We start from the raw sequence: 10,978 nt of genomic DNA, 5'->3' as shown, positions 1-10,978 counted from the left end.
CGCGGCGGATATAATGTACTTTTTTGGCGTTTTATTTGGTTAAAAAAAGTGTGATTTAGTTTGTTTACAAGTAGATACAAGGGAAACTAAATTATATATATATATATATATAAAATATATTTTTAAATTGCAACTAAGTTGGATATTAATTTAATCTAAAGCAGCATTTATTCAACGATATTTAAAAAGTTAAAATAGTCAATAAATCTGCTTTAAAATGAGCGTATTCAACCGGTAACCAAAAAAAAGGTGTTAAATCAGTCAATTATTTTAAGCTCCTTTTTTTTTGGCTAAAGACACCTGTGCACACACCTGATGTGACGGCCTTTTGTATTCATCCCCGTCTCACTCGGGGGCCACTATTGTATCAGGGTCCAGCATCCTTGACAGTTAGCAACTGCAACATGGACGGACGACGGACAATGCAGGCGCTTCATGGCTGACGCCGGGGCAGTTGGGAGCGACATCACCAAACAGCCAAAGGTTAACTAGCGAGTGAAAGAGGACTTTGAAGGACTCCCGGCTGCCGGTGATGTAATCCCAGATTACCGGAGGTTTTTCGGCGATATAACCCGACGGCTATTTATCCAAAGCAAACGGGGGGGGAAAAAACAAAGGCAAACAGCGAGAGCTACGGTGGCCTGGAGGGCGGAGAGAGAGCACAGGTCGTGACGGAAGCACTTGGGACTTCAAGAGGCACGAGCGGATCCTTTGTTAATGAAAGGTAAACACGGAGACGATCCAACTGGTCGGTCTGTGATCCACGTCACGCACATATTGACGCGTGCCTTCAAAGAGAGCCACGGATTCAACTGTGTACGGTGTGTGTCTGGGAGGTGGGAGGAAACCTGAGTGCCTGCAGGATTCAAGCTCTACACAGAAAGCATGAGGGTAGAGTTGGGAATAGAACTTTGTTTTTGGTTTTTTTCGTGGCACTGACCGAAAGGGTATCGAAGCATGATTCAAGTTTCAGCGTAAAATTTCAACGCGTTATCAAAACTTGATCATTTTGGGATTTATTTTAAGAAAATCTTATAACTCAGTGAATATCACATGTTAGCAAGTATTCTTTTGTAGTACAAACATATAACTCACTGAATATCACATGTTAGCAAGTATTCTTTAGTACTAAAAACATATAACTCACTGAATATCACATGTTAGCAAGTATTCTTTTGTACTAAAAATATATAACTCAGTAAATATCACATGTTGGCAAGTATTCTTTTGTACTAAAAATATATAACTCACTGAATATCACATGTTAGCAAGTATTCTTTTGTACTACAAACATATAACTCACTGAATATCACAAGTTAGCAAGTATTCTTTTGTACTAAAAAGATATAACTCAGTGAATATCACATGTTGGCAAGTATTCTTTTGTACTACAAACATTTAACTCAGTGAATATCACATGTTAGCAAGTATTCTTTAGTACTAAAAACATATAACTCAGTGAATATCACATGTTGGCAAGTATTCTTTTGTACTAAAAAGATATAACTCGGTGAATATCACATGTTAGCAAGTATTCTTTTGTAGTACAAACATATAACTCACTGAATATCACATGTTAGCAAGTATTCTTTAGTACTAAAAACATATAACTCAGTGAATATCACATGTTGGCAAGTATTCTTTTGTACTAAAAAGATATAACTCGGTGAATATCACATGTTAGCAAGTATTCTTTTGTACTACAAACATAACTCACTGAATATCACATGTTAGCAAGTATTCTTTTGTACTAAAAATATATAACTCAGTAAATATCACATGTTGGCAAGTATTCTTTTGTACTAAAAAGATATAACTCAGTGAATATCACATGTTAGCAAGTATTCTTTTGTACTACAAACATATAACTCACTGAATATCACAAGTTTGCAAGTATTCTTTTGTACTAAAAAGATATAACTCAGTGAATATCACATGTTGGCAAGTATTCTTTTGTACTACAAACATTTAACTCAGTGAATATGACATGTTAGCAAGTATTCTTTTGAACTACAAACATATAACTCACTGAATATCACATGTTAGCAAGTATTCTTTTGTACTAAAAAGATATAACTCAGTGAATATCACATGTTGGCAAGTATTCTTTTGTACTACAAACATTTAACTCAGTGAATATCACATGTTAGCAAGTATTCTTTTGTACTACAAACGTGTAACTCAGTGAATATCACAGGTTGGCAAGTATTATTTTGTACTAAAAAGATATAACTCAGTGAATATCACATGTTGACAAGTATTCTTTTGTACTACAAACATTTAACTCAGTGAATATCACATGTTAGCAAGTATTCTTTTGTACTAAAAATATATAACTCAGTAAATATCACATGTTGGCAAGTATTCTTTTGTACTAAAAAGATATAACTCAGTGAATATCACATGTTAGCAAGTATTCTTTTGTACTACAAACATAACTCACTGAATATCACATGTTAGCAAGTATTCTTTTGTACTAAAAATATATAACTCAGTAAATATCACATGTTGGCAAGTATTCTTTTGTACTAAAAAGATATAACTCAGTGAATATCACATGTTAGCAAGTATTCTTTTGAACTACAAACATATAACTCACTGAATATCACATGTTAGCAAGTATTCTTTTGTACTAAAAAGATATAACTCAGTGAATATCACATGTTGGCAAGTATTCTTTTGTACTACAAACATTTAACTCAGTGAATATGACATGTTAGCAAGTATTCTTTTGAACTACAAACATATAACTCACTGAATATCACATGTTAGCAAGTATTCTTTTGTACTAAAAAGATATAACTCAGTGAATATCACATGTTGGCAAGTATTCTTTTGTACTACAAACATTTAACTCAGTGAATATCACATGTTAGCAAGTATTCTTTTGTACTACAAACGTGTAACTCAGTGAATATCACAGGTTGGCAAGTATTATTTTGTACTAAAAAGATATAACTCAGTGAATATCACATGTTGACAAGTATTCTTTTGTACTACAAACATTTAACTCAGTGAATATCACATGTTAGCAAGTATTCTTTTGTACTAAAAATATATAACTCAGTAAATATCACATGTTGGCAAGTATTCTTTTGTACTAAAAAGATATAACTCAGTGAATATCACATGTTAGCAAGTATTCTTTTGTACTACAAACATATAACTCACTGAATATCACAAGTTTGCAAGTATTCTTTTGTACTAAAAAGATATAACTCAGTGAATATCACATGTTGGCAAGTATTCTTTTGTACTACAAACATTTAACTCAGTGAATATGACATGTTAGCAAGTATTCTTTTGAACTACAAACATATAACTCACTGAATATCACATGTTAGCAAGTATTCTTTTGTACTAAAAAGATATAACTCAGTGAATATCACATGTTGGCAAGTATTCTTTTGTACTACAAACATTTAACTCAGTGAATATCACATGTTAGCAAGTATTCTTTTGTACTACAAACGTGTAACTCAGTGAATATCACAGGTTGGCAAGTATTATTTTGTACTAAAAAGATATAACTCAGTGAATATCACATGTTGACAAGTATTCTTTTGTACTACAAACATTTAACTCAGTGAATATCACATGTTAGCAAGTATTCTTTTGAACTACAAACGTATAACTCACTGAATATCACATGTTATCAAGTAATCTTTTGTACTACAAACGTATAACTCAGGGAATATCACATGTTAGCAAGTATTCTTTTGTACTACAAAGATATAACTCAGTGAATATCCCATGTTGGCAAGTATTCTTTTGTACTACAAACGTTTAACTCAGTATTATTTTCTACTACTACTTTTGTACAGTTTTCTTAAGCTCAATTCTTACCAGGAATATTTTTGCTGGAAGGTTTTATGGGAGCAAATAAAAACTTTTGAAATGATACTTTCTACCTGTTAAGAGTGGTACACGGGCAACATGTGGTCCTTTGACTGTATTTAAGGGGCCCTCGTGAAGTCAGCGAAACTATAACGTGATCATGTTTCTGATAAGTAAAATACATTTTTTTAATACTCTAAAATCTCTTAATATAACTTTATTTTAGTACTATTTTTAGTTTATTTTTACTTTTTCCCTTCTTTATTTGAGGAAGTTATTGGACCTCTAAAGCTGAAGAAAAATTCATTGTATTCATTTGTAATTTACATTTTTAATTCATATTTTCTATTATTTAAATAGATAATCTTGAATTAAACTGAATATAAAATACATGTATTTCTACCTCGTCTTGTTAGTCATCATCCAATCATTTTCAATATAATTGTGGTTAATTACAATTATACACAATTTCTTAAACGTTAAAAAGATTAAATGGAAAAAAAGAGAAGAAAACTTTATTATACCAATGTATTATTTTTTAGGTCTTTTTCATTATAAGGTATAGTCTAATGTATAAGTCCCCTAAGAAAAGTAAGAAAGGTGAATTGGAGTCGAGTGTATCCTCTCGTCCTCAGTCATCGCCTGGATCTTGCAGTACTTCATTGTTTCTTAAGCTGCCATTTGGCAGTAGAAAGTTTAATGCAACACGAAAAAGCGCTATACAAATATTACTTACTTACTTACATAAATAAAAGAAGGCTGTGAATACTTGCATGCTAATAGTACATAGAAAAAAAAGGTTATTGAACTTAGAACCGTTAAAGAACTATGCTTGAACTAAATGATTTGTAGGCAAAAATAAATCTTGTAACTTTTATTTTGATTCTTTAAAATACATCCATACATTGCTGTCGAAATAACATGATGCGTCATCGTATAATTTTGTCGAATCAACATCTTTAGATTTTCGCCCTTTAGCACTCGATACATTCCCTTTGTTTGTTTGTTTTGACCCGTTTTCCACTAAGCTATCTCGCACCATCATCGCAACCCATTTCAATGAAAATAGGAACGTCAGCAAAAAACATCGACAGCAGTTTATGTATGTACAGTCACGTCTTTAGTTTCGGTTTGCATCAAAAGTTGACACAAGTTGACACAAAAATAAAGTAGTTATAATATGAATTAAAAAAACATTTGGCGGCAGGAAGTTCAATGCAACACAAAAAGCGCTATACAAATATTACGTACTTACAAAACTTGTCAAAACTTGTACAACATGTAGGCAACCATTATTTTGTACTACAAATGTATAACTCAGTACATATCACGTTAGCATGTATTCTTTTGTACTACAAACATATAACTCAGTGAATATTACATGTTAGGAAGTATTCTTTTTTACTACAAACGTATAACTCAGTACATATCACATTAGCAATTATTCTTTTGTACTACAAACGTATAACTCAGTGAATATCACATGTTAGCAAGTATTCTTTTTTACTACAAACGTATAACTCACTGAATATCACATGTTAGCAACTATTATTTTGTACTACAAACGTATAACTCAGTGAATATCACATGTTAGCAAGTATTCTTTTTTACTACAAACGTATAACTCAGTGAATATCACATGTTAGCAAGTATTTTTTTGTACTACAAAAGTATAACTCACTACATATCACGTTAGCAAGTATTCTTTTGTACTACAAACGTATAACTCACTACATATCACGTTAGCAAGTATTCTTTTGTACTACAAACGTATAACTCAGTACATATCACGTTAGCAAGTATTCTTTTGTACTACAAACGTATAACTCACTACATATCACGTTAGCAAGTATTCTTTTGTACTACAAACATATAACTCAGTACATATCACGTTAGCAAGTATTCTTTTTTACTACAAACGTATAACTCACTACATATCACGTTAGCAAGTATTCTTTTGTACTACAAACGTGTAACTCAGTAAATATCACATGTTAGCAAGTATTTTTTTGTACTACAAAAGTATAACTCACTACATATCACGTTAGCAAGTATTCTTTTGTACTACAAACGTATAACTCAGTACATATCACGTTAGCAAGTATTCTTTTGTACTACAAACGTATAACTCAGTGAATATCACATGTTAGCAAGTATTCTTTTTTACTACAAACATATAACTCAGTGAATATCACATGTTAGCAAGTATTCTTTTTTACTACAAACGTATAACTCACTGAATATCACATGTTAGCAACTATTAATTTGTACTACAAACGTATAACTCAGTGAATATCACATGTTAGCAAGAATTCTTTTTTCCTACAAACGTATAACTCAGCGAATATAACATGTTAGCAACTATTATTTTGTACTACAAACGTATAACTCAGTAAATATCACATGTTAGCAAGTATTCTTTTGTACTACAAAAGTATAACTCACTACATATCACGTTAGCAAGTATTCTTTTGTACTACAAACGTATAACTCACTACATATCACGTTAGCAAGTATTCTTTTGTACTACAAACGTATAACTCACTACATATCACGTTAGCAAGTATTCTTTTGTACTACAAACGTATAACTCCCTTCATATTACGTTAGCAAGTATTCTTTTGTACTACAAACGTATAACTCACTACATATTACGTTAGCAAGTATTCTTTTGTACTACAAACGTATAACTCAGTACATATCACGTTAGCAAGTATTATTTTGTACTACAAACGTATAACTCAGTACATATCAAGTTAGCAAGTATTCTTTTGTACTGCAAACGTATATGACTCTGAATATATACAAAATATTTTTAGCAACAAATTAAAAGCTTGGACCGTAAAGAGTCTAAGCTACAATCAAACGCTTTTTACTTCTTCTATGTTTTTACAAGAGTTTATCAAACAACACCATCGCACGTCGTGTAAAGTTTGATCCCGTTCTTGATTTGACACTTTTCTAAAAACCCTTTCGCCGGAACAGATGCAGGTCACATCTGGTCAGGATTCACTGAAACACTTACTGTAGCAGCGCCGCGCTCTAGCAACAGGCCAGAGGTCAGTTGAAACTTGTAACACATCTGTGTCGACCGGTGGCCGTGGAGCCAGATTGCCATCAATAGATGAGAGGAGGTACTGCAATCAAGGTAACCTTGTTGGTAGTAAACAAATCGAGGGAATAATTTGATGTTTTTTTATTTACCATGACTTCATGTGGACAAACATTCCTTCTGTTATTAACAAATATTGTTAGAGCTGCAGATAACATAAGGAGAGCTGGTAGGTGTGCGGGGGGAGGGGGGTTATGTGCCCCCCAGTTTTTGCCTCGGGGTCATATTCCCTATTCACCGGCACATTCCTGATAGCGCAGCACCTCAGACGAGATAAAGCATTACCCGAGGGCGATCGGAAATATGCCTCGAGAGGAGATTTCCGATCACAAGCGATTAAAAGGGACAAACGGGATTTTCTTAAACGCTACATTTCTTAAACCTTCCTACTAAAAACATTCACTGGAGAAAATATCAATACACGAATATAACGCAATCTTTTCACAATGTATTGATAAAGAAATTGTATTTTATTTTTTATCATAGTTCTTCAATGTGTATTAAGTAAAAACAATTTAAAAAAATATATTTTATTTATAATTTAAATTTTAAGCGTTTATTTTTTCTTGGTACGATTAAACTTTCGGCCGGTAGAGAAAACGAGCAATGAATTACAGACGATGACTGAGGACAAGAGGATGCAGTCGACTCCGGCAGCCTTTAAAGATGATGTTTGGGTATATTTTGGTTTTAAAACATCTTCTTCAAGAGTCATGTGGTCTGTAAATCCTGCAAAAAACAGTACTCGACAATACTACAAATATATACTTGTTACTACAGTATCACAATACATCGTATCGTTGTCCCTGATACGTATCATATCGATAGACCAACACACACCATTAATGTGGAACGGAATAGCTTTAAATACATATTAATGTGCTCAAAATTAATTTTTATTAACATTAAAAAAAAAGGGTGAGAAAAAAAGTACGTCCAAACATCAGCTTTAAAAGCCACTAGAGTCAAATGTATCCTCTCGTCCTCAGTGTGATCTCGTGGGATTTCAAAAAATAATGTGTTTTTAAGGTAACCATGGAGATGCTGAAACTAGCATAGGTTTGTACAGAAAAACTAAAAAATACATTATTTCCAAAAGGAAAACAAGTCCTTGTGTTGATTTGTGTTATCAAGAATATATTTTTGATGTGAAATGTAATTATAATTGAAGGTTTAATTTCTAATTTTACATCAACATCAGCGTAAAATATCGTTTATTGTAATAAATGTTTAGAAAATACTGATCATTTTCAACACTTACACATGTTTTCAAGACATCCATGTATTTATAACTGCTCCCTTCCCAAACTGTACAGTGTGGGAAAATGTTATCATTTTTTTATTGCTCGTGTTCGGTCAGCATCAATATTCCCTCAGCTTTTCCGTAGCTCCATCAAGTAATCCCAGCTATGCACTTTCATTTTTGTCCAACGCACAAACGAGACAGAAGTCGTCGTCCTGTCAAACATTGTTACCCTCAGTAACTCGTGGACGTCGTGTCCTGGCGTGACCGTCTGGGGCGTGACACGCCGTCAACGGGCCCCGATTCAAGGGCCCTGGCTATTAAAACACAGGCCGCCATTGACAGGAGACAAAAACCCAACGTTGACGTCAAAGATGCACGAACTGGCAAAAAAAAAAAACGCTAATGGTCAAGAAATGAAAGTGGTTTAACACTTGAGGGGAGAAAAGGGAGACAAAAAGTCCAAAGTCATAGTTTGACGCCGGTCATTGCCGTTTCGATGCCAAAGGGCCAAACTCAGGGAGGAGTTCCCACGAGCGAAGATGACCTCATTTGTCTGGCGACCACAGGTATCATCCACTGGCGCCCCCCCCCCCCCACCACCCTTGTTTCCAGAATACAAAGTTGCGTCCAGGTTTAAGAACGTCGCTCGAAATATTCTAAAACGTAATGATTATGGTCGTAAAACAACGCGTTCGATCCAATCCGACGAGCGAGAAGCCGTTTTCATTAAAAGCGTGACTTCAGTTCTTAAAGGCCACTGCGTTTGGACAGAACTATTTCAAGACCGCGGACCACAACTTGCGCAGAATATAGCTCGTATTACTTTCTTCGGGCGAGCTCGGCCAATGCAGCAGATAAAAGGAAAAAACACCGACGCTCCCAAAACCTCAAGCCTCAGCCACATTATGAAAAGAGCCCGGAGCGGTCGGGGAGGAAATCAAGTTGGCTTTTGTAATAACAAGAGAGAATCAATCAAACGATATGAACGTATATACAACAGAATAGGAATTCTTTAAAGAAATGTTTACCGGACTTAATATTTAAAACTTCAAATATAAAGAATATTTTCTGCCATTTCTCATAGTAAAAGGCAATCCTAAAAAATGTATGGTCCGGGGTCCAAATTCAGCCCTTTGATTTTATGTATGTGGACCTCTTGAGGATTACGAAGGAATGTTCCCGGAAGCCAACAAGGGATTTTATTTCGCCCCCATTTAACACTTATTCTAATTTGTTAATTTGTTTTTTTCTATTAAAAATGTAAAACTATATTTATATGATATTTACTTGCTTCAGTCAAAAGTTTTTCGGGGTTTTTTTTTTGTTGAGAATCTGTCTATAAAATAATTGTTAAATGAAAACACATAGAATAATGATTTGGGATAGTTTTTATAAAATTCATGGCTTAACTACATATATACCAACACCTTGTTTCTTCTATTTTTGCGTTTTTTTAATCAGTATTTTATTTCATTTATTATTATTTTTTTATTATGTCTCTTTTTCTTCTACTTGATTTCAGTCGCAATTATGCCATGACGTTTTATAAAAAGAACAAAAGCTAAATAAACTACAATTGTTTTATTTTTTTTATATATAAAATTCGTCTTTAGTCTAGTTTAAAAATGTTCAGAAAAAAAAACCACGAACAAGACCGACAAATAAAGAGAAGAAATAGAAAGTTGAAAAAGGAAAAACATGTTATTATATTAAAAAAAATGGTCTCACTACACGATCTAGAGCTTATAGTCCATGCGTTTGTGTCTTATCGTCTGGACTATTGCAACAGTTGGTTTTCATGCCTAAACAAGAAGGATCTGTCTCACCAGCAGTTAATACAAAACTCTGCAGCGAGAATTCTGACTGCTCTAGTAGGAGAACTCACATTTCTCCGATCCTTAAATCACTTCACTTTAAAATCTTTGTTCAAACCTTTTGCGTTCTTAATATCCCAAACATGAATGTATTTTATATCGGTGGGAATTAAGTTTATGTTAATCCCAAATATTAATTTACAGAAAAAAACTGAGGACGAGAGGATACAGTCTACTCCAGCTGCTTTTCAAGCTGATTTTTACACATATATCGGTTTTAAAGCAGTTACGACTTCGTCAAGAGTCATGTGGTCTGTAAATTCTGCAACACCAGAGTCAAGTACTCGACAATACTACACATATATCTGTTACTACAGTATCACTATATATCGTATCGATGCCCCTGTATCGCGATAGGCATCATATCGTAAGATCCTTGGCCCCAAGTGAGAGATTCGTGGTTAACAAACCTTTCATTCACGAGCCGTTGAGAAAGTAAGAGATTTCACTTTCACCGCCGCAGACTGATGTGAAAAACATCAAATCAAGGACGAACGGTTTCAACACCGAGACCTCCCGGCGCCGACATATTCATGGAGGATTGAAGGAGGGACGTCCAGCATCCGCTCTGCCGAGATCCGATTCCCATCGTCCCGCCTTCAGAACATACATATACACGGCAGCGATCCCTTCGCTCGGATTGGTGACACGTTCACACCTGTGCACGCCGACCGGCGATGATTGACAGCTTCCCCCTCTCGCCGTCATCGCCTCTCGATCGCGGCGGAACCGTCCAAGCAAACATGTCCGTCGACGGCGCCGCCGTGTACACGGGCGCGAGTATCAACAACCTTTCCACGACTCAGCTAATGGGTACACAAGGAATCTGGGATAACAAGAAATGGACAATAAAGAGTCTTTTTTTCTTTAAATGTCCCCCGGACGCCGACTACCATTGGCTGGCGTGAC

General features: G+C 34.6%; 1 protein-coding gene across 1 annotated transcript in view; it reads left to right on the top strand.

The window, feature by feature from the left end:
- Positions 1-651: 651 nt before the first annotated feature.
- cyth1a (cytohesin 1a) overlaps positions 652-10,978 on the top strand; it is a 282,462-nt gene continuing 272,135 nt past the window's right edge. The window contains exon 1 of the mRNA XM_087808574.1: positions 652-665. The gene's annotated coding sequence lies outside the window, so the exon portion shown is untranslated. The remainder of the gene's footprint in view (positions 666-10,978) is intronic.

The sequence above is a fragment of the Callionymus lyra genome, chromosome 15 (genome assembly GCF_982586985.1).
Source record: "Callionymus lyra chromosome 15, fCalLyr1.hap1.1, whole genome shotgun sequence".
Taxonomy (NCBI): Eukaryota; Metazoa; Chordata; class Actinopteri; order Syngnathiformes; family Callionymidae; genus Callionymus; species Callionymus lyra.
This window is presented reverse-complemented; position numbering and strand designations above follow the sequence as displayed.